We start from the raw sequence: 25,300 nt of genomic DNA on the forward strand, positions 1-25,300 counted from the left end.
GAGCTGCCTTCTTGAACCGCTGTGGTCCATGTGCTGTGGATTGACCCACAATGTCCTTAGGGAGGGAATTCCAAGGTTTTGATCCAACGACAGTGAAGGAACGGTGACGTATTTCCAAGTTGGGATGGTGAATGGCTTGGAGGGGAACTTGCAGGGGGTGGTGTTCTCATGTATTTGCTGCCCTTGTCCTTCTAGATGGAAGTGGTCATGGATTTGGAAGGTGCTGTCTGAGGATCTTTGGAGAATTTCTGAAGTATAGCTTGTAGATAGTACACACTGCTGCTACTGAACATCAGTGGTGGAGGGAATGGATGTTCCTGGATGTGGTGATAATCAAGTGGCTGCTTTGATGTGGATGGTGACAAGCTTCTTCAGTGTTGTTGGAGCTGCACCCATCCAGGCAAGTGAGGAGTATTCCATCACACTCCTGACTTGTGTCTTGTAGATGCACAGGCTTTAACTCTCAGGAGGTGAGGTCCCTGGCACAGTATTTCTCGTCTCTGACCTGCTTTTGTAGTCACTGTGTTTATGTGGTGAGTCTCGTGAGTTTCTGGTGAATGGTAACCTCCAGGATGATGATGGTGATGGATTCGGTAAAGAAAACACCATTGAATATCAAGGAATGATGGTTAGAATGTCTCCTTTCAGAGATAATGTGAGGTGAGAATGTTACCAAGCACTTGTCAGCCCAGCTAAAGACAGCAAAACCTGCACAATATCCCGTGGACAAGTTGGGGCTCAATACCTCACTAAAGGCAGCATGGTGGCTCAATGGTTAGCACTGCTACTTCACAGCACCAGGGTCCTGGGTTCGATTCCAGTCTCGGGTGTCTGTCTGTGTGGAGTTTGCACATTCTCCCCGTGCCTGCATGGGTTTCCTCCCACAATCCAAAGATGTGCATTGGCCATGGTAAATTGCCCATAGTGTTCAGGGATGTGTAGGTTAGGTGCATTAATCAGGGGTAAATATAGGGTAGGGAATTGGTCTGGGTGGGTTATTCTTCGGAGGGTTGGTGTGGACTTGTTGGGCCAAAGGGCCTGTTTCCACACTGTAGGAATTCTATTAATTTTAATTCTATAACTGAGGTCCAGGGTCCTGGGAATGGCAGAAGTGATGGCGAGCACTGTGCCAGCATTTAAGACAGGGCTACTGTTTCCAGTTCGGGGCCAGGAAGTTTCTCCTGGTCCCAGCTGATGGTGCAAGGTCAGTCAAGAGGTAGGGATTCCTGTGTGAGACGATGCAATACAGTGGGAGAGATTTGACATGAATGGTTATCCACCAGCTAATGATTTCGAAATGACAAAGATTTCAGAGCTGAATAGAGGAAGTGGGTGGCTGTTTTAGAAAGACACGTGTCGTTAGTTACTGCCTGTGTATGAGTTGCTACAGAGAAATCTCAGTGTGACCAATCTAGACTCATTGACCTCGAGTAACCCCTCAACAGATAAGGCTCAACTTTCAGCACCAGCACAGGAAGGGTTTCCTAAACGGGAAACATTACTTCAGGCTAGAGAGTGTGAATTCTGAAAGCAAACCTATTATTACAGAGACAGCACAAAATCACAACCAGCTCATTAACGTCACTCGGTGGATAGTAAGATGTAGCTGTCGGTATTACAGTGACACGTAACGTCCTCGGACTGTGTCATTAACACCGAGAAATCACAAACCTGTCATTGCAAAACGGTGTGGAGAGAAAACATTCAGCTGGTGAATACAGGTCTGTCACTGTATAACACTGGGGTACAGTACTGGTGGGGACAGGTCTGTCACTGTATAACACTGGGGTACAGTACTGGTGGGGACAGGTCTGTCCCTGTATAACACTGGGGGACAGAACTGGTGGGGACAGATCTGTCACTGTATAACACTGGGGTACAGTACTAGTGGGGACAGGTCTGTCCCTGTATAACACTGGGGTACAGGACTGGTGGGGACAGGTGTGTCCCAGTATAACACTGGGGTACAGTACAGGTGGGGACAGGTCTGTCACTGTATAACACTAGGGTACAGTACTGGTGGGGACAGGTCTGTCAGTGTATAACACTGGGGTACAGTACTGGTGGGGACAGGTCTGTCCCTGTATAACACTGGGGTACAGAACTGGTGGGGACAGATCTGTCACTGTATAATACTGGGGTACAGGACTGGTGGGGACAGGCCTGTCACTGTATAACACTGGGGTACAGTACTGGTGGGGACAGGTCTGTCACTGTATAACACTGGGGTACAGGACTGGTGGGGACAGGTGTGTCCCAGTATAACACTGGGGTACAGTACAGGTGGGGACAGGTCTGTCACTGTATAACACTAGGGTACAGTACTGGTGGGGACAGGTCTGTCAGTGTATAACACTGGGGTACAGTACTGGTGGGGACAGGTCTGTCCCTGTATAACACTGGGGTACAGAACTGGTGGGGACAGATCTGTCACTGTATAATACTGGGGTACAGGACTGGTGGGGACAGGCCTGTCACTGTATAACACTGGGGTACAGTACTGGTGGGGACAGGTCTGTCATTGTATAACACTGGGATACAGTCCTGGTGGGGACAGGTCTGTCAGTGTATAACACTGGGGTACAGTCCTGGTGGGGACAGGTCTGTCCCTGTATAACACTGGGGTACAGTACTGGTGGGGACAGGTCTGCCACTGTATAACACTGGTGTACAGTACTTGGTGGGGACAGGTCTGTCACTGTATAACACTGGGGTACAGTACTGTTGGGGACAGGTCTGTCAGTGTATAACACAGGAATACAGTACTGTTGGGGACAGGTCTGTCACTGTATAACACTGGGGTACAGTCCTGGTGGGGTCAGGTCTGTCACTGTATAACACTGGGGTACAGTACTGGTGGGGACAGGTCTGTCCCTGTATAACACTGGGGTACAGTACTGGTGGGGACAGGTCTGCTACTGTATAACACTGGGGTACAGTACTTGGTGGGGACAGGTCTGTCACTGTATAACACTGGGGTATAGTGCTGGTGTTGTGTTATATGTTTTTCTCATTAATTTTCCTCAATTCAATGACTGCTTCTGAAAGTAATGAGATCTACATATTTTAGCCAATGCTGTTTCTGTATATTATGTATTTTGGAGTTAAACATCACACAGCTCCAGGTTATAGTCCAACAGGTTTATTTAGAATCACTAGCTTTCGGAGCGCTGCTCTTTCATCAGCCGGTTGTAGAATACCCACACCCACCTGATGAAGGAGCAGAGCTCTGAAAGCTAGTGCTTCCAAATAAACCTGTTGGACTGTAACCTGGTGCTGTGTGATTATTTTAATTTCGTATACCCCAGTCCTACTCTGGCACCTCCAAGTCATATTTTAGAGTGTTTGCTTGTCTCATCCACATGTTGTAACATGTAACCCAAGTTCCTGTAGCCTCCATTGTATCTCCCACATATCATGCTGTGTCTCCCTTCCTATTATAGAATCTCTCTTGCTTATTGATGACTGCCTTTCATAATCCGAGGAAATCATATATCTAGATTAGATTCCCTTCAGTGTGGAAACAGGCCATTTGGCTCATGGGCCGGGTGCTGGCAGGTGGGATTAGATTGGGATGGGATAACTGGTCGGCATGGATGGGTTGGACGGAAGGGTCTATTTCTGGGCTGTACACCTCTATGACTCTAAGTCCACACTGACACTCTGAAGAGTAATCCACCCAGACCCGTTCCCCTACCCTATATTTCCCTCTGACTAATGCACCTAACACTTTGGGTAATTTAGCGTGACCAATTCACCTGATTTGCACATCTTTGGATTCTTGCAGCTAATTGAATTGAAGCATAGCCGGTGTTGTAAGAGAGAAATTGGAGCAGCAGATATCTACTTCGAAAGATCCCCAAAAAAGAATACGTTGACAACCACATAATCTGATTTGGTGATACAACCGGGGGGGGTAAATACTGATCCAGAACACAGAAGAGAACTTGCCTGCTCTTCAGAAATGATCCTTTTCATCTGAGGATGAGACAGCTAGTGGGACTTGACTAACATCACACCAGAAACACACCCCCTGCAACCGTACAGCACTCCCTCAGTCCTGAACACATTGTGTCAGCTGAGTTTTTGTGCCTGAGTGTCAGGTATGGCATCTCAAAGATAAGACTTCCAGTAAAAAGCTGAGAGTTACACACAATGGTCCCATTCTCCCACCTTGCTCCCCACTGCCCACGCCATTGTGAGAGCCAACTGAACTCATTAACCATTCTTGTCAATGTTAAGGGGAGATGATGGTCTGGTGGTTTATTATTAGTCTATTAAAGCTCTTGGAACACAGGTTCAATTCCTGCCATGGCAGATGGTGAAATTTGAATTCAATTTTTTAAAAATCGGGTATTAAGAGTCGAATGATGATAGTGAAACCATTGTTGATTATCTAAAACATCTATCTGGTTCACTAATAACCTTTCAGGAAAGAAACTGCTATCCTTATCTGACATCTGATTCCAGACCTACACCAACTCTCGCTGGCCTCCTGATAACACTCTGTGGTAATAATTGCTAGAAACTCTTAACAAAGGAATAAAGCCAGACAAACCACTCGAAAAGACAACAGCAAACACAGCCCTATCAACCTAAAGGATCCTCCTTACCAATAGCTGAGAGCTTGTGCAAACATTGGGAGAGGTCTCTCACAGATCAGTCAAGCAACAGCCTAACACAGTTATACTCACAGGATCATACATTAGAGACAATGTCCCAGTCACCACCGTCACCATCCCGGGATATGTCGTGTCCCACTGGCAGGACTGAGATTGTTGCTGTGTAGTGGGATACAGGCAAGAGGGAGCTGCCCTGGGTCTCCTCAATGTTAACACAGGAAATGAAGCCTCATGGCTTTTGCGTTAAACATGGTCAAAAAAACCTTCAGGTGATTGCCACGTACTGTCCTCCCGCTGTTGGTGAATCAGTACTCCTCCACATTGAACAACACTTGGAGGAAAAACTGAGGGTCACAGAGATGTAGAATGTAACTTGAGTGGATGATTTCAAAGCCTCACACCAAGAGTGGCTGGGCAGCAGTATTACTGATCGACATGGTCAGGTCCTAAATGAGATAGCTGTGAGACTGGGTCTGCAGCAGGTAGTGGGGTAAACATACCTGACCTCATCCTCAACAATCTGCCATCTGCAGATGCATATATCCATGGAAGTATCAGTAAGAATGACCACCACATTGTCCCTGTGGAGACAAAGTCCCACCTTCACACCGAGAATAACCTACATCGTGTTGCGTGACACTATACCGTACTAAATGGGACAGACTTCAAACAGATCTAGCAACTCAAGACTGGGCATCAGCAGCAGCAGAACTGTACTCCAGCCCAATCTGTAACCTCATGGCCCGGCATACTCCCCAATCAACCATTACCATCAACCCAGGGGATCAACCCTGGTTCAATGCAGAGTGCAGGAAGGCATGCCAGTACCAGCACCTGGAACACCTGAAGATGAGGTGTCAACCTGGTGAAGCCACCACACAGGATTACCTGCAAACCAAACAGCTTAAGCTGCAAGTGACAGGCAGAGCTAAGCAATCCCACAACCAACAGATCCGATCGAAGCTCTGCAGTCCTGCCACATCCAGTCATGAATGGTGGAGGATGATCAAATAACTCACTGGAAGAGGAGGCTCCACAGATATCCCACCCTCAATGACAGAAGAGCCCAGCACATCAGTGCAAATATAAGGCCGAAGCTTTCACAGCAATCTTCAGACAGACGTGCTCAGGCTCCTCCAGTGATCCCCTGCATCACAAACACCAGTCTCCAGCTAATTCGATTCACTCCAGGTGATATCAAGATACGGTTGGAGACATTGAATACTACAAAGATTATGGGCTCCCACAACAGTCCAGCAATAGGACTGAAGACTTGTGCTCTAGAACTTACCGCTCCACTAGCCAAGCTGTTCCAATACAGTTACAACATTGGCAGCTACCCAACAATGTGGAAAATTGCCCAGGTCTGTCCTGTACACAAAAAAACAGGACAAATCCGACCCAGCCAATAACTGTCCCATCAGTCTACTCTCAATCATCAAATAAAGTGATGGAAGGGGTCATCAACAGCACTATCAAGCTGCACCTGCTCAGCCCTAACCTGCTCAGCGACGCCCAGTTTGGGTTCCCCCAGGGCCACTCAGCTCCTGACTCCAATATAGCCTTGGTTCAAACAGAGGGGAGGGGAGAGGGACAGCCCTTAACATCAAAGCTGCATTTGGCTTTGCCCTAGCAAAACTGGAATTAATGGGTATCGGGGACAGACTCTCTGGCTGATCGAGTCATATCTGGCACATGGGAAGATGGTTGTGGTTGTTGGAAATCAGTCATCTCAGCTCCAGGACATCTCTGCAGGAGTCCCTCAGGGTAGTGCCCTCGGCCTAACCATCTTCAGCTGCTTCATCAATGACCTTCCCACTACCATAAGGTCCCAAGTGGGGATGTTCACCAATGATTGCACAGTGTTCAGCACCATTCACAACTCCTCAGATATTGGAACAATCCATCTTCAGACGTAGCAAGATCTGAACACTATCAAGGCTTGGCTGACAGTGGCAAGAAACATTCTCGCCACGCAAATGCCAGTTTATGATCATCTGTAATAAGAGACAATCTAACACATGCTCATGACATTCAATGGTGTTACCATCAGTATATCGCTCATTATCAACATCCTGGGAGTTACATTGTCCAGAAACTGAACTGTATTCGCCATATAAACCAATAACTTCAAGAGCACGTCAGAAGCTAGGAATATCGCAGGAAGTAACTCACCTCCTGACTCCACAGAACCCCACCTCCACAAGGTCCAAATCAGGAGGGTGATGGAATACTCCCCACTTGCCTGGATGGGTGCAGCTCCAACAACACTCATGAAACTCGACACCATCCAGGACAAAACAGCCGGTTTAATTGGCATCACTTTCACAAATATCCACCACCGACACTCAGCGTCAGCAGTGTGTACTATCTACTAGATGCACCGCAGAAACTCACCAAAGATGCTTAGACGGCGCATTCCAAACCCACAAACATTTCCATCTAAAAGGTCAAGGACAGCAGATACACTGAAATCTCCAAGATTCCCTCCAAACCACTCACCAAATTGACTTGGAAATATATCACCATAACTTCAGTGTTGCTGGGTCAAAATCCTGAAATTCCCTCCCTAATGGCTTTGTGAGTCTTCCTACAGCACAGCCTGTAGTAATTCAAGAAGGCAGCTCCCCATCATCTTCTCAAAGGCAAATACAGACAGGAGATAAGTGCCAGCCCATCCAGCAAAACCCACATCCCACAAAGCAGCAGGAGAAATCTTGATGTTAAGAGATTTGTCATAGAGTTAGAGAAATGTACAGCATGGAGACAGATCCTTCATTCTGACTCATCCATGCTGATCAGTTATCCTAAATTAATCTACTCCCATTTGTAACATTTGGCCCATATCCCTCCAAACCCTTCCTATTCATATACCCATCTAGATGCCTTTTAAATGTTGTAATTGTATCAGCCTCCACTATTTCCTCTGACAGGTCATTCCATACACACACCACCTTCTGCCCATAGGTTTCTTTTATATCTTTCTCCTCTCACCCTAAACCTATGCCCTCTCTAGTACTAGACTTTGTCTATTTACCTATCCATGCCCCTCATGATTTTATAAACCTCCATAAGGTCACCCCTCAGCGTGCGCACTCCAGGGAAAACAGCCCCAGCCTGTTCAGCCTCTCCCTATAGCACAAAGTATGTAACCCTGGTAACATCTTTGTAAATCTTTTCTGAACCTTTTCAAGTTTCACAACATCCTTCCAATAGGAAGGAGACCAGATTTGCATGTAGTGTTCCAAAAGTGGTCTAACCAATGTCCTATACAGCCGCAACATGACCTCCCAACTCCAATATTCAATGCTCTGACCAATAAAGGAAAACATACCAAACGCCTTCTTCACCATATGTGTGCCCCATGTATTTGTCATAATGTACCCACAGAAACCCAGAACATAGAACTCACTTTCACTTTGTGCACCCCAGTCCAATACCGGCATCTCCAAATCATGCATGTTAAACCTAGCAGAGTAATAAACTACTTTGAAACATGCCTCAGGCTTTTGCAGGTAAAATGAGTCATTGGTCTGTCGCCGTGATATCACGGTTCTGACTAGATGGGGGAGTGTGAATTGGGTCTCCTCTGGATTGGCCAGATCAAAGGTTTTTAATTGGTTTGGGCACACAGCTACAAGTTGCTTCAAAATTAAGGAGTGAATTGCAAGAATGTGTTGAGTGAAAGAAAAGTGAATTTTGTTGCTTACTAAAGGTAGTAAAATGCAATATTAAATACTCATAAATACAAGCACAAAATTTGAAAACGGGACACTGCCCAGTACATTCAGGAAGAGAATGTTTGGGCCTGTTTATTAACTTGTTAGAGTCCTTGAGGTGTTTGGTTTAACCTGAGACCATAATTATTTTATTGATGACTTGCAACTTCAGCAATGTTAAAATTTGTCAATGTCCTCAATATCCTTGAGTCAATGGATGTTTCTCCAATTGCCAAACACTGCCATCTGAGAGGCTGAGCTGAAGTAGAGAGAGAGAGAGAGAGAGAAAACCTGATGGTCCTTGCTTTAACCAATCCATTCTTCTGTTTCACTCCCTGTCGCTCTGCAAAGCAGCTACTCAAATATGGCCCATCTGTGTATTCCCAAGTCAGGCTGCCTTGTCTTTCCAAGCCGGATAGTTAGAGGCAATCCATTCATGTTCTGAACGTACAACTTACTACACAAATATAAAACAGGGGATGTGAATGTCTTGACGCCTGACAGGTTTCAATGTCTTCAGCTAAAAATTCTATCAGTTTAATCAGTTCTGTTTATGCCACATCAGTTCCCTGAACTTGTCTCAGTCTATGATCAAATGATCACATCAGCATTTTAGACCAATGTTTCTTCCTTTTCTAAAAAAAAACTGTTTTAGTCCATGGAAAATCTTGTCTATTAAAATCAGAAGAGGAAGTTGAAAATTGATGGTACATACTTTACTATTATTGTGCCATTGTGCTGTAGTGGTACAGAGACGGAGGTGAGTTTGCTCTTTTTCTGATGACCAAGTACGCCTTTACTACCTAGGTAAAACAATGAGTGCACTTGCTGGAAACCAGATTCTGGATTAGATTAGATTACTTACAGTGTGGAAACAGGCCCTTCGGCCCAACAACCCGCCGAAGCGCAACCCACCCATACATTTACCCCTTACCTAACACTACGGGCAATTTAGCATGGCCAATTCACCTGACCCGCACATTGGCAGCATCCGAGGAGCAGGAAAATCGACGTTTTGGGCAAAAGTCCTTCATCAGGAATGCCTGATGAAGGGCTTTAGCCCGAAACATCGAATTCCCCACCTTTATTGCTTGTTTGCACTTCATACATAAGTAGGTAGGAGAGAATATTCCTAGATCTTGCTAATTCAGACTAACTTGGGCGGCACGGTGGCACAGTGGTTAGCACTGCTGCCTCACAGCGCCTGAGACCCGGGTTCAATTCCCGACTCAGGCGACAGACTGTGTGGAGTTTGCACGTTCTCCCCGTGTCTGTGTGGGTTTCCTCCGGGTGCTCCGGTTTCCTCCCACAGTCCAAAGATGTGCGGGTCAGGTGAATTGGCCATGCTAAATTGCCTGTAGTGTATGGGTGGGTTGCGCTTTGGCGGGTCGGTGTGGAATTGTTGGGCCGAAGGGCCTGTTTCCACACTGTAAGTAATCTAATCTGTCAGTAAAAAACTATATCTCAAAGTCACCAGCACACCCCGTTCACCAAGGTAACTAGACTTGTCTGTTATTACACACACACATTACCATATTCAGCTGGGGATCTGTAATAATGTGGGCAGTAGTGGCTGGCCCCTTTTATAATCTGTCTGTCAGAGGCTTGTTGAGTGAGTAAACAGGCCTGTCACCCAATCAGAGTGCAGAGCCTGTGTTAAATTGGAAATCTTCGAGAGCTGGGGGGAACTGTGGTGTGGGGGAGTGAATCAGATCTGTCCAGGAGTGTAATCCGTGTCTCCCAGTGCTGCCTGCGCAAACTTCGGCGAGTCCGCAGGATTGCAACACACTTTTGATTTATTTTCCCCCGACTCTCGGGAATGGTGAACCGCAGCATACTCTCCGTGGGGGGGATATGGGCTGCTGCCCTTGGGGGGTGGGATTTTACTGAGTGTCTGCAGGTTAAACACAGGCTGATTGGTGGACGGTGGGTTGGAATGAATCTGCGTTTTCTCAAGCAAATAGACTTTCTTGTAGAAAGTTGGATCAGGCTGGGGAAGGAAGTGAGTTGTTTTTAAAGGCAGTTTCAAGCCCGTTAGGAGAACGATAAGGAATCTGCGATTGCTCTACTCTGGAGGTAATTACTACGGGCTAAACCCCGAGTTTAACCATCCTTTTATCTATTGCAAATGGAGGAAAACTTGAACATTTAAGTCTATTGTTTCGGGCACTGGTCAGTTGAGTATCTCTTGGAGCTCAATTTCACAGGTACAGAGATGTGGAGTGTGTGAGGTTAAAGATGCCCTCCAACTCATCTCGTCCACATCCCACACCTCCGCCCTCAGACCCCACAAGGACAGAACGCCCCTGGTGCTCACCTTCTACCCTACCAGCCTACGCATAAACCAAATCATCTGCCAACATTTCTGCCACCTCTAAAAAGACCCCACCACCAGGGATATATTTCCCTCTCCACTCCTTTCCACCTTCCGCAAAGAAGGTTCCCTCCCCCCGCCCACACCCCCCCCTACGACCCACCCTCCCATCCTGGCACCTTCCCCTGCCACCGCAGGAACTGTAAAACCTGTGCCCACACCTCCCCCCTCACCTCTATCCAAGACCCTAAAGGAGTCTTCCACATCCATCAAAGTTTTACCTGCACATCCACTAATATCATTTATTGTATCCGTTGCTCCCGATGTGGTCTCCTCTACATTGGGGAGACTGGACGCCTCCTAGCAGAGCGCTTTAGGGAACATCTCCGGGACACCCGCACCAATCAACCACACCGCCCTGTGGCCCAACATTTCAACTCCCCCTCCCACTCTGCCGAGGACATGGAGGTCCTGGGCCTCCTTCACTGCCGCTCCCTCACCACCAGACGCCTGGAGGAAGAACGCCTCATCTTCCACCTCGGAACACTTCAACCCCAGGGCCTCAATGTGGACTTCAACAGTTTCCTCATTTCCCCTTCCCCACCTCACCCTAGTTCCAAACTTCCTGCTCAGCACTGTCCCCATGACTTGTCCGGACTTGTCTGACCTGCCTAGCTCCTTTTCCACCTATCCACTCCACCCTCTCCTCCCTCACCTATCACCTTCATCCCCTCCCCCAATCACCCATTGTACTCTATGTTACTCTCTCCCCACCCCCACCCTCCTCTAGCTTATCTCTCCACGCTTCAGGCTCACTGCCTTTATTCCTGATGAAGGGCTTTTGCCCGAAACGTCAATTTCGCTGCTCGTTGGATGCTGCCTGAACTGCTGTGCTCTTCCAGCAGCACTGATCCAGGAAGTGTGAGGTAATCAAACAACTATCAGGAGATGTTGTTACTGGTGCAATCCAGACCACTCCCTGGTTACAGTGATGACTTGAGGCTTAGTGCTGTTCCGCACCCCCTCCCGGGGTTTGTATGAATGAAGTTATTGGGCCAGTTCCAGGTTCCAACACCTCCCCACCCTCCCCTGGGTAGGCTCAGAGCCATGGGAGGAGTTGACAGACACAGTACCAAGAATTGTAAAAAGCTGTGTATTGTCACAATATCTCGGTCCTGTTGGATTATAGATAGCATGGAGGCCAATGAACGTTGTTGTAAGCAAGTGGTGGTTGTAGGTACAGTTACATCTAAAATACATTTGATTAAGTACATGAATGGGAAAGGTTTGGAGGGATAGGGGCCAAGCGCAGGCAGGTGGCACTGATTAGTTTGGGATTATGGTCAGCATGGACTGGTTGGGCTGAAGGGTCTGTTTCCATGCTGTATGACTCTATGACTCTGAGTGGTGCCCTGGCTCCAAGTCAGAATCTTGTCAGAAGTGTGATTGAGATTTACGATCATAAAGAGAAATGAGAGGAACGATTTACATTTATGTAGCTCTTTTCACAACTTCAGGCCACGCCAAGACATTTTAAAGAGAGATTTTCGGAGTGCAACCACCATTGTAACGGAAGGAAGATGGAAGCCTATTTGTGCACAGCAAGATCCCACAAAAAGCAATATGATCATGGTCAGACTGTCTGGTAAAATAGCGATATTGATTGAGGAATAAGTATGTCAGAACCCGAGAACTCTCCATTTCTACTCAAAATAGTGATGGCATGGAATCCTACCTGAGGGGGCTGGTGGGCTTTGGCTTTAATATTTCAAGCAGCTCTCTCTATGTTCTGTGATACAGTGTGACTGGGTTGGAGTTACTCTGGGTCTGGATGTGTCTGTGAGACAGTGTGATTGGGTTGGAGTTACTCTCGGTTTCGATGTGTCTGTGAGACGGTTTTTTTTTAGATTAGATTACTACAGTGTGGAAACAGGCCCTTCGGCTCAACAAGTCCACACCGACCCGCCGAAGCGCAACCCACCCATACCCCTACATTTACCCCTTACCTAACACTATGGGCAATTTAGCATGGCCAATTCACCTGACCCCGCACATCTTTGGACAGTGGGAGGAAACCGGAGCACCCGGAGGAAACCCACGCAGACACGGGGAGAACGTGCAAACTCCACACAGTCAGTCGCCTGAGTCGGGAACTGAACCCGGGTCTCAGGCGCTGTGAGGCAGCAGTGCTAACCACCGTGCCGCCCACGGTGTGACTGGGTTGGAGTTACTCTGGGACTGGATGTGTCTGTGAGACGGTGTGACTGGGTTGGAGCTGCTCTGGGTTTGGTTGTGTCTGTGAGACGGTGTGACTGGGTTGGAGTTACTCTGGGTTTGGATGTGTCTGTACAGTGTGACTGGGTTGGAGTTACTCTGGGTTTGGATGTGTCTGTGAGACGGTGTGACTGGGTTGGAGTTACTCTGGGACTGGATGTGTCTGTGAGACAGTGTGACTGGGTTGGAGCTGCTCTGGGTCTGGATGTTGGTGTATTCTCCCAGATGGCCTACTGCTCATTATTAAACACAAAGTCAGCTGCCATGTAATAGGTTCAGAAATAAAGCCCATGCAGCCAGCAAGGAGCTATGCTCTCCTGGGCTTCGGTTGCCAGTGAAACAATTAGCTTTCAAAATCCCCACCAGACATGACGTGTTGTCACAGAGTACAGAGACCTGCTCTGAAAAGGATCTATTTATCTATGTTTGATTGGTTTTCTGCTGTTTGCTGTGACTACACACAGGCATGTCTGTCTAGCAGAGTCTATTAACCAAGCTGGCTCAGATGAGACAGCCTCCCTCTCAGGCGGAAGCTCTGTGCTTTCAGCACATTGGTGAAGAGGGATTGCAGATAATAATGGTCATGCTAGTTCAGCCAATCACCAACACTCACTGACCTTCCGGTGGAAGTCATGACCCTGACAGCAGTCAGTCCTTCACTACACACCTTCTCACGTCAGAAAATAATACCCAGGAGCAGTTGCAGGCCATTCGGCCCCTCAAGCTTGCCTCGTCATTCATTACAATGATAGCGGATCTACTATCTTGACCATACAATCTCCATATCCAATACTATCCTTCTTATCCAAAAGTCCTGAATATACCTTCCACCGAGACACAGGAACAGGAGGAGGCTGTTCAACCCTACGATCCTGTTCTGCCATTCAATTGACTGGCATATTTTTTAACACCATTTACCTGCCTTGGTTTTATAGGACTAATTCCCTTACCCAAGAAAAAAACATCTAGTCTCAGTTTGGAAATTTTAAATTGGCCCCTGGCTTTGGCAGCTTATTGAGGGAGTGAGTTCCAGAATTCTGGAAAAGTTTTATAATGGAGAGTTTTGTGACAGCAGCCCGGAGCAGCACAGCTGTAATTAGTCCCATAAAATCCTTAGTTAGAATCACCCCTTATTCTCATGCAGCACAACTGACTGTAGATTTTAACAGGGTCTGTCGGAGCAGCCATAATCCGAATGGACCAAAGGGGTACTCTCTGTACAGAGAGACAACTGGTGGTTTAACCTGAGGGTCTCCATTACTCAGGTAAGGGGAAAATTTGAGAAGGAGGGTCCTTCATAGTCACCTGTAGAAATTGAACCCATACTGTTGGCATCATTCTTCATTGCAAATCAGCCATCCAACCAACTGAGCTCTGTATTAATGTCAGTGAATGCTGACCTAACCAGAGACATCCCCATTCTATGGTTAAATAAAAGAAAGTAATTAGTAGACTCTGTTTTAGGGAAATAACAAAATCTGTGCCAGGTTTTATAGCAGGATCTGTCTGAGGAGTACAGAAGGGAACATAAAACCCAAAGGGAAGTTTGAGTTTGCAATTTTTTCAGCAGGTCTTGACACGTGGTCATTGGAGCTGATAGAGCAGGGAGCTGTTGCGATAGGGATTGGCAGAATGAGCAAGATCTTTGGGAAATTATTTTGCAACTCCCATCTTGTGAAATTCCAAATAACCTTGGAGGAGATGTTTTTCCACTTTAACACAGAAAGCAGACTGAGACAGACTTTCAAAGTCAGATAACAATTGTGAAAAGGTTGCAAACTGTGGCAGGTAATTATCAGTTTTTATGCCTTTTTTCTGTTTCGTTCTTTTTAAATTAATACACCACTTGGTGACTGAATCTACAGTGAGTGGCCTAAAACTTTGGATCTGTGTCAAACCTTGTTTCATTACTTTCCTGTGAAGCACCTTGAATCATTTTTCTATTAATGGTGCTATATAAATACAAGCTGTTGATGTTGTTGTAAACTCCTACTCCATGGATCAGGTTGAGGTAAGGGGAGAGAGCTGTCACTTTATGTTTAACCAAAGGTGAAAAGCCTGTAGGGCGGACTCCTAACCTCAATCTATTCTCCCTCCTCCTCAAAACCATTGTCCCTGAACCTTCCCCTCTCCTCCTCCACTTACTCTCCGTACTACCCCACATTCTCAACCCTCCCTTCCTTATCCTCCTTCTACACACTCTCTCCATTCAGCACCATGAACTCCTTTATTGTTCTGGGTGAAAGTGAGGACTGCAGATGCTGGAGATTAGAGTCGAGAATGTGGTGCTGGAAAACTTATTCTGACCCACTTACTGAGCTGTTCTACTGATTACTCACTTGTGAATGCATTCACCCTCACAGAGACACATTCATACACACAGATGTACTGACACTACACACTTACACACACACAGATGTACACATATTCACATACACAGACACACACTCACACACAGACATATTGACAGAATTCTGCAGACATATACACTCACAGACTTGCACATATTCTCTCTCTCTCTCTCTCTCTTTCTCTCCCCCTCTCACACACCCACACCCCTCCGGCACACAGACACAACATAGAATGTTTCCAAACAAGTGGGGGAGAAGCAGAGTTGATAAGGACTCTTTCAAATGAGAAACAGAGAGGAAGAGAGGGAGGCAACAAAGTGGGGAAGGAGAAGTTTAGAGAGTGAGAACGAAAATAGTGGAAAGGAGAGTGAGATAAAGAGAAGAAATAAACCAGAGATAGCCCAGCTCATTTTTGATGCACTGCCATGTATTGATCACAAAGCTGATTAATGATTTTCCATTCACATGTACAGAGCTGGGAGGGAAACTGTGTTTCATACAAGCTTCCTGAGTCAACATAAATTACATTTACAAAATTTAAATTAAAGTGTAATTTGAACATTCAAATTTTATTGAAGTGCCCCTGAAGGGCTGTTACCTTTAATTTGAATCAGTTTGGTTTAATTTGTTTCAAATGATTTTAAAAGTGTACAGTGTGACAGGTTTGGCAGGCTGCTTTCAGGGTGTGTTGGCACTGTCCTGATCACGGAGAAAGCTAGGTTACTGCTGTATACAGTATACAGTGAGAGTCAGCATCAGGTTTTGCTGTGTGACACTCTGAGATTATATTGGAAGTATTATAACCATCCGATTATTTCACAATGGGGAAATTGGTGGGTGTTGGTCCATTGCACGAAGATCTGAAAGTTTCCATTTATGTAATTCTTCTCCTTATACTTATCTAACTTCCCCTTAAATATCTTCCACACAATGCCTGGTTATAGTCCAACAGGTTTATTTGGATGCACAAGCTTTCGGAGCGCTGTTACCTGTTGAAGCTAGTACTTCTAAATAAACCTGTTGGACTATAACGTGGCATTGTGTGATTCATAACTTTGTCCACCCCAGTCCAATATCGGCACCTCCTCATCTGAAATATCTCTGTCACATGCAGTGACACGTTAGGCTATTCATCCCCTTGAGCTTGTTGTGTTATTCATTAAGGCCATGGTTATTCTGGTTCTGACCTCGACTCCACTTTCCTGTCTGCCTCCCGTAATCCTTGACTCACTTGCTGATCAAAAATCTATCTAACTCAGCGTTAAATAAATTCACTGACCCGGCTCCCATTGCTCTCTGGTGAAAAGAGTTCCAAAGGTTAATGATCCTTTGAGAGAGAGAGTGAGAGAGAGAGGAAATTTCGCCTTCTCTCAGCCTCAGAATCACAGAAAAGGTTCAGCATAAGTGTGGCCAATCAGCCCATCGTGCCTGTGCTGGCTGAATAAACTAGCTGTTTATTCTTTCCAGCCCCTGCTCTGTAGCCTTGTAGGTTCCAGTGCCCAAGGGACAGATCCAGGTTCCTTTTCAATGAGGTAAGGATTCTGCTTCAACCCCCAAACTGGCCAGTGAATTCCATCATGTCCCAGTCCGTCTGTGTAAAATGTCTTTTCTCACGTTCTCTCTAACCTAGTCATTTTAAATGTGTGCCCCGGCAAAGGGGAAGCAGCTGTTCACTGTCCACACTATCCAAGCTCCTTGTCATTGTGTTACACCTCAACCTTTCACGCCTCGGTCTCCCCTGTCCTCAGGAACACAACCCTAGTCTATCCAATCTCTCCTTAAAGCTGCAATGTTCTAGCCCTGGCAATTTTCTTTTGAATCTGTGCACTCTTGAGGGCCATTACATCCTTCCTGAGATGTGGTGACCTAGACTGCACATAAAACTCTAGCTGTGGCCTAACCAGCATTACACCCTGCAATTCAAAACCTCGTCCAATGAAGGAAAGTATCCCGCATGCCTTCTTTACCACCTGATCTACCCTTAAGTATGGCAGCGGATGGGGGTGAGGGTGGGGGTTTGGGGGTTGGGGGTTGGTGTTGGCCAAGTGGTATTATCGCTAAACTGTTAATCCAGAGACACAGGAAATGTTCAGGGGAATGAGTTCAAGTCCCACCATTGCAAATGGTAGAATTTAAATTCAATAAAATCTGGAATTAAGAGTCTAATCATACAATCCCAATAGTGTGGCTAAGTCCACACCGAACCTCCAAACAGCATCCAACCCCTATTATATTCCTTAACCCCACATTTACAATGGCTAACTCACCTGGCCTATCCTGATCACTACCAACAATTCCAGCATGGCCAATCCACCTAACCTGCACATCTTTGTGACTGTGGGAGGAAACCAGAGCACCCGGAGGGGACCCACACAGTCAGTTGCCTGATGCTGGAATGGAACTTGGATTCCCAATGCTGTGAGACAGCAGTGCTAACCACTGAGCTTGCACATTCTCCCCGTGTCTGCATGGGTTTCCTCCGGGTGCTCTAGTTTCCTTTCAGAATCCACAGGCGTGCAGGTTAGGTGAATTGGCCATGCTACGTTACCCAAAGGGTTCAGGTGCATTAGTCAGGGGTAAATATCGGATAATGAGGTAGAGGAATGGGACTGATTGGGTTATTCTTCGGAGGGTCGGTGTGGACTTGTTGGGCCGAATGGCATGTTTCCACACTGTAGGCATTCAATGTTTCTATCACTCTATGAAAATACTAATGATGGTCACAAATCTATTGCTGATTTGTGAAAAACCCATCTGGTTCAATAATGTCCTTTAGGGAAGAAAAGTGACCTGGTCTGGCCTACATGTGACTCCAGGCCCACATCAATGTGACTGACTCTTAACTGCCCCCTGGGTAATTAGGGATGGGAAGTAAATGTTGGCCTTGCCAGTGATGCCCTCATCCTGTGAATGAATAAAGGACCTGCACTCCAAGGTCTTTCACCTCCTCTATCTCTCTCAGTACCTTCTTGTTTATTGTGTACTCCTTTGCTTTGCTTCCCTCCCTACAGTGTCACCTGGCATTTCTCCAGATTGAATTCCATTGCTTTCTCAACCACAGCATTGACATCTTCCTGCTGCCATCTTCTTCACTATCAATGACCTGCCTCATTTTGGTATTCTTTACAAAATTCCCATTCATGCTTCGTATATTTAAGTTTAAATCACTATAGTATGTGACAAACAGGAAGGAAGCTAAGTCCTGTAGAACACCACTGGAAACTGCATTCATTCACACAAACATCCATGAACCATAACCCCCTGTTTCTTGTCACTGAGTCAATTCTGAACCCAGCTCATTACATTAATAAGTGTACCATAGGCTTTTTTTTCTCAGCGGTCTGCCATGTGGTACCTTGTTAAATAAGAACATCAGAACCAGGAACAAGAGGAGGCCATTCAACCCCTCAAGTCTGACCTGCCATTCAAATGATCGTGGCTGATCTCATCTCAGCCTCAACTCAACACTCCTGCCTGATTTCCATAACACGTTGACCCATTCCTACTTAAACATCTGATTATCTTGTCCTTAAACTTATTCAAGATCTCAGCATCCACCACACTCTGAGGTAGAGAATTCCACAAGTTCTCAACCTACTGAGAAATGTAATTCCTCCTCATCTCTGTTTTAAATCTGTTCCCCTTTATCCAAAACTCCTTGGGGCAGAGGAGACTGAGGGGTGATCTGATTGAGGTATACATAATTACAAGATGTACTGACAAAGTAACTCATGAGAAGCTCTTTCCCCTGACAGCTATGTCAAAGATCAGAGGGCACAAGGTTAAGGTGAGGAGAAAGTGGTTTAGAGGATTTCGAGAAAGGATTTTTTCAACCAGAGGGTGGTAGAAATATGGAATGTGCTGCCTGAGAGGGAGGATGAAGCAGGTAACCTCGCAACATTTGAGAAACATCTGGATGAGCACTTAAAATGCCAGTAGGCTATGGTTCAAGTGCAGGTAAATGGGTTAATGTGGTTTGGTGTTTGTTGGCTAGCATAGACATGTTGGGTCGAAGGGCCTGTCTCAATTCTGAAAGACTGTATGATTCTCTTTGACTCTATAACTATGACCTCATGTTCCAGATTGCTCCATGTGACAAAACATCCCCCATGTCTACATTGTCAATCCCCCTTTAACATCTCATATCCCTCAATTAGATCTCCTCTTTTTTCTTTCTAAGTTCCAGCAAATAAAGGCCCAAACTGTTTGATCTCTCTTCATAAGACAAACCCCTGTCTCTGAAATTAATCAAGTGAACCTTCTCTGAACTGTCTCCAATGCAATTACATCCATCCTCAAGAAAGAAATGAAATGTGGTCTCATTAGAACTTTATACAGTTACAAAAACACTATACTCTATTCTTTTAACAATACATGCCAACGTTTCATTTGTCTTCCTTCCTACCTGTTGTACCTGAACATTAAAGCAGCTCTTGGATAGGCACGTGGAAGTTAGTACAATGAAATCAATGTTGGTTAGTTTGCTTATAGAGTAGGATAAAAGGCCAGCACAACATCGGGGGCTGAAGGACCTGTACTGTGCTATGTTCCATTAGATTTATGTGATTAATTCACCAGGACAAATGGATCCTTCTACACTGAAGCACTCTGAAGTTTCTCTCCATTTTGATAAAAAGTTGTCTTTTTATTCCAAAATGGATAACCTCACACTTATCCACGTTAAATTCCATTTAAACAAATTTTAAACGATGCAACTGACCTATCCAGATCCATTCATACATTTTTTGTTTCTTCTTTACAACTTACTTTTCTAATTATTTTAGTGTCATTTACAAATTTGGCTTTTGTACATTCTATCTCTGCATCCAAGTTATTAATACAAAATGTAAATTTTATCCTATTTGCCCCAAGAAACAATCTCTGATATACGGGATGAACTCTCTCTTGAGGCTACTCTTGCCAATTTCATTAATCCTATCTATATGCCGATTAAAGTCACCTGTCATTATCATTATTTATTTCTTACAAGCGCTAGTGTTACCTGGTTTATACACTGTCTCATTGTGGCACTACTGTAGGGGGGCTTATAGATTAGACACACACCACTTACCCTTGCTGTTTCTTAATCTGACTCAGACTGATTCTACATCTTGAGCTTGAGTACCAAATCATCTTTCATGAGAGTACTGATCTCTGTCTTTAAAAACAAAGCTACGCCACCCGTTTCTTTTTGTCCATCCTTCCAAAACTCTGTGTACCTTTTGAATATTCAACTCCTAGACCTGCTGTCCCTGTAACCACATCTCAGTAATTATCAACAAATCATTCCTATTTGTCTCTATTTTTACTGTTAATTCAGTGACACTCTGTCCCTTCATTTCACCTTCTGGTAAAAACCTCTCACTATACTTTGATTTTTAAAATTTTCATGCAGCATCTTTCAGGTGGACCCTTCTGATGGAGCAGCTCCCTCTTTCCCAGTACTGATGGCTATGTCCAGAAATTTGAAACCATGTCTTGTGCACTAACCTTTGAGTCACACATATGTCTCTTTAACATTATTGATCCTGTGCCAATTAGCTCATGGCTCACGTAGTAATCTGGAGAGTATTTCTTTTCTGACTCAGCTTCTTAATTTAGCACGGAGCTGCTCACACTCCTTCAGTAGAACCTCTTTCCTCATTCCACCTAGCTTTGTCCCTGCTAAAGTTCATTCATCCAATGCACGATCCCCATAGATCTTATTGGTTACTTCCTCCTAGTTATAGAGCTGTACAACTGTTCAGCACAGAAACAGACTCGTCAGTTTAATGCTGCCAACCAGATGTCCTAGTCAAGAGTATGGTGCTGGAAAAGCACAACAGGTCAGGATTATACCGGTATGGAATGAGCTGCCAGAGGAAGTAATGGAAGCTGGTACAATTGCAGCATTTAAGAGGCATTTGGATGGGTATATGAATAGGAAGGGTTTGGAGGGATATGGGCCGGGTGCTGGCAGGTGGGACTAGATTGGGTTGGGATATCTGGTCAGCATAGATGGGTTGGACAGCATCCAATGAGCAGAAGAATTGACGTTTTGGGCAAGAGCCCTTCATCAGGAATGAGCAACCAGGTATCCCAATCTAATCTAATCTAGTCCCATTTGCCAGCATTGGGTCCTACATGAGGAGTTGTTGGCAGATAGGATCAAGGAAAACCCTAAGGCTATAGCTGTATCAGGAATAAAAGAATGACGAGAGTAAGATTAGGGCCAATCAAAGATGGTAGTGGAAAGTTTTGTATGGAATCTGAGGACATGTGGGAAACTCTTAATGAATACTTTTTGTCAGTATTCACATTGGAAAAGGGCAATGTTAGTGAGAGTATGGAGATACAGGCTCCAAGATTATATGGGATTGAAGTTGACAAAGAGGAGGTTTAAGCAATTTTGGAAGATCTGAAAATAGGGGTCGGATGGGATTTATCCTCGGATTGTCTGGGGAACCAGGGAGGAGATTGCAGAGCCTTTGGCTTTGATCTTTATGTCAACAGGTGTAGTGCCAGAAGACTGGAGGATAGTAAATGTTCCCTTGTTTAAGGAGGGGAGTGGAGACAACCCTGGTAATTATAGGTCGGTGAGCCTTACTTCAGTTGTGGGTAAGGTGTTGGAAAAGGTTATAAGAGATAGGATTTATAATCATCTGGAAAGGAATAATTTGATTAGGGATAGTCAACTTGATTTTGTGAAGGGTAGGTCATGCCTCACTAACCTTATTGTGTTCTTCAAGAAGGCGACAAAGCAGGTGGATGAAGGTAAAGCAGTTGATGTGGGGTATATGGACTTCAGTAAGGGGTTTGATAAGGTTTCCCACAGTAGGCTTTTGCACAAAATATGGAGTTTCAGGATTGAATGTAATTTAGTGGTTTGGATCAGACATTGATTAGCTGAAAGGAGAGAGAGGGTGGTGGTTGATGGGAAATGTTCATCCTGGAGCTCAGTTACCAGTGGTGTGCCGCAAGGATCTGTTTTGGGGCCACTGCTGTTTGTCATTTTTATAAATGATCTGGATGTGAGTGTACAAGGATGGGTTAGTAAACTTGCGAATAACATCAAGGTAGGCAGAGTTGTGGATAGTGCCAAAGGATGTTGTGGGTTACAGAGGGAAACAGACAAGATGCAGAGCTGAGCTGAGAAGTGGCAAATGAAGGTAGGTCACTTTGGAATGCAGAGTACTGGGCTAATGGTAAAATTCTTAGCAGAGTAGATGAACAGAAAGATCTTAGTGCCCAGGTGCATAAATCCCTGAAAGTTGCCACCCAGGTTTGTACAGTCATAGAGTCATAGAATTATACAGCATGGAAACAGACCCTTTGGTCCAACTTGTACATGCCGACCAGATTTTCTAAATTAATCTAGTCCCATTTCCCAGCACTCAGTCCATTTCCCTCCAAACCCTTCCTATTCATATACCCATCCAGATGCCTTTTAAATGTTGTAATTGTACCAGCCTCCACCACTTCCTTTGGCAGCTCATTCCATACACATACCACCCTCTGAAAAACGTTGCCCCTTATGTCCTTTTTAAATCTTTCCCCTCTCAACTTAAACCAATGCCCTCTAGTTTGGACTCCCCTATCCTAAGGAAAAGACTTTGGCTATTCACCCTCTCCGTATTTGTCATAATTTTATAAACCTCTGTAAGGTTGTTTAGGTTGTTTAGAAGGCTTATGGTGTGTTGGCATTAATTGGTCGGGGAATTGAGTTTTGGAACCACAAGGTGATGTTTCAGCTGTACAAGACGCTAGTGCGGCCACACCTGGAGTATTGCATGCAGTTCTGGTCACCGCATTATAGGAAGGGTGTGAAAGCTTTGGAAAGGGTTCAAAGGACATTTACTAGGATGTTACCTGGTATGGAGGGAAGGTCTTACAAGGAAAGGCTGACAGAACTGAGTTTGATTTCGTTGGACAGAGGAAGGTTGAGAGGTGACTTAATCAAGACTTATAAGATAATCGAGTTTTGAGAAGATTTGTCGCTCAGGTTGAGGATCTGGATGTAGGTTTGCTCGCTCAGCTGGAAGGTCATTTTCAGATGTTCTGTCACCATACTAGGTAACATTTTCAGTGAGCCTCCAGCTGAAGCACTGCTGGTGTTTCCTGCTTTCTATTTATTTACCATGATGCCCCTACATCAAAGACATTTTGGAAATGACCACAAACCCACTAACACACTAAAACAGCAGCTAATGGACTTGTAAGACCCTATAGAGACAGCAAGCAAAACTAATGTCATTTACAAAACGCCTTGCAAAGACTGTAACAAACACTACCATTGGACAAACAGGCAGAAAGCTAGCCAGCAGCATACATGAATATTAACCAGCCACAAAATGACATAACCCTCCTTCACTAGTATCCTTATACACAGATAAGGAAGGACTTCACTTTGACTGAGACAACACATCCATCTTAGGACAAGCCAAACAGAGACAGGCACGAGAATTCCTGGAAGCATGGCATTCCAACCAGAACTCTATCAACAAACACATTGACTTGGATCCTATTTACCACCCCTGAGGAAAATAACAGGAAATGACATCACCACAGGAAATGACATCATCAACTCAAGGAAAGCAAGAAACACCAGCAGTGCTTCGTCCAGAGGCTCACTGAAGATGTTACCTAGTATGGTGATGAAACGGCTGAAAGTGAACCTTCTAGCTCAGCAAGCAAACCCACATCCAATATAAGATGATCAGAGGGTTAGATAGGGTGGACAGTGAGAGCCTTTTTCCTTGGATGTTAAAGGCTAAGATGAGGAGACGTAGCTTTAAATTGAGGGATGACAGATTTACGACAGATACTAGGGTAGTTTCTTTACTCAGAAAGTAGTGGGGCATGGAACAGCCTGCCTGCAACAGTAGTAGACTCGCTGATGTTAAGAGCATTTAAATGGTCATTGGACATACATAGGGATAGTAATGGAATGGTGTAGATTAGATGGGCATCAGATTATTTTCACAGTGCGGCGCAACATCGAGTGCCGAAGGGCCTGTACTGCGCTGTAACATTCTGTGTTCTATCCCTCTAAACCCTTCCTATTCCTCTGCCACCCAGGTGCCTTTTAAATGTTGTAATTGTATGAGCCTCCACCACTTGTTAACTTAATTCAATAAAATTAGAAATACACAACCTTCCCTTAAAAAAAAGTTAACTCTCTATTATTCTGTGAGTCTCTAAGTACCAGTTCTCCCAGCATTCAATATTGATTCTAGTAATTTGTCCACTACGGAGGTCAGACTGCTTGGCCTTTCATTATTTGGCCTATCCCTTGCACCTTCTTTAGGAATAATGTAAGTAGCAGGGATTGGAAAATGATCCTTAGAAAATCTGCCTTTCCTCCCATGAGTTCCTTTAACACCCTGGGATACAATTCATTTGGCCCTCAGAATGAATCCATCTTCATGGGACTCAGCCTCTTCTTGTTGTGCTTATTTTACTGAGTATTTCACGCTCCCCCTCTTTATTGGGAATGTCTGCATCAACTCCCTCTCTCTTCTGAAGGCAGAGACAATATATTCATTATGAACGGTGCACAAATCTCCTGTCTCCATGCACAAGTTACTGTGTACATCTCTGGTGGGTCTAATCCTTTCTTTGGTCATAATATCCTGATAAAACATCTTTGACTGTTGCTCAATTTTATCAGTCATCACTTTTTCATAGTCTTTCTTTGCTTTCCTAATTTTTTATTTCGCCCCTGTATTTCTCGATAGTCCTCGAAGCTTCCTAAAGTTTCACATTTTTTTGAGGCTTTATTTTTCAGCTTTTTCTAGCTCTATCTGATTCTGAATAGATGAGGGGGTAGGAAGCAGGGGAATTTGATACCCACATTCTTTCCAGGGCCATGTCCGCTCTGTTCCTGTAGAATCCATTTTGAATGCCTTCTACTGATTTACCACAGACTTTCACTAAAGTCCATTTTTGTCAAATCACCCCTCAGTTTGGTAAAGCTTTGCTTGTCAAAAATGTGTGGTGCTGGTAAAGCACAGCTGGTCAGGCAACATCTGAGGAGCAGGA

The 25,300-nt window shown here is 45.0% G+C and overlaps 1 protein-coding gene across 2 annotated transcripts in view; it reads left to right on the forward strand.

Moving 5' to 3' along the window:
- Positions 1 to 1,692: 1,692 nt before the first annotated feature.
- Positions 1,693 to 25,300, forward strand: part of LOC132828300 (monocarboxylate transporter 1-like) — a 74,303-nt gene continuing 50,695 nt past the window's right edge. Inside the window, exon 1 of one of the 2 annotated variants that reach the window (XM_060845283.1) lies at positions 1,693 to 1,721. The gene's annotated coding sequence lies outside the window, so the exon portion shown is untranslated. Of the gene's footprint in view, positions 1,722 to 14,615; positions 14,718 to 25,300 lie in introns of those variants that run through there. The other variant, XM_060845282.1, reaches the window with a different exon arrangement.

Source organism: Hemiscyllium ocellatum, chromosome 26 (assembly GCF_020745735.1).
Source record: "Hemiscyllium ocellatum isolate sHemOce1 chromosome 26, sHemOce1.pat.X.cur, whole genome shotgun sequence".
NCBI classification, from domain to species: domain Eukaryota; kingdom Metazoa; phylum Chordata; class Chondrichthyes; order Orectolobiformes; family Hemiscylliidae; genus Hemiscyllium; species Hemiscyllium ocellatum.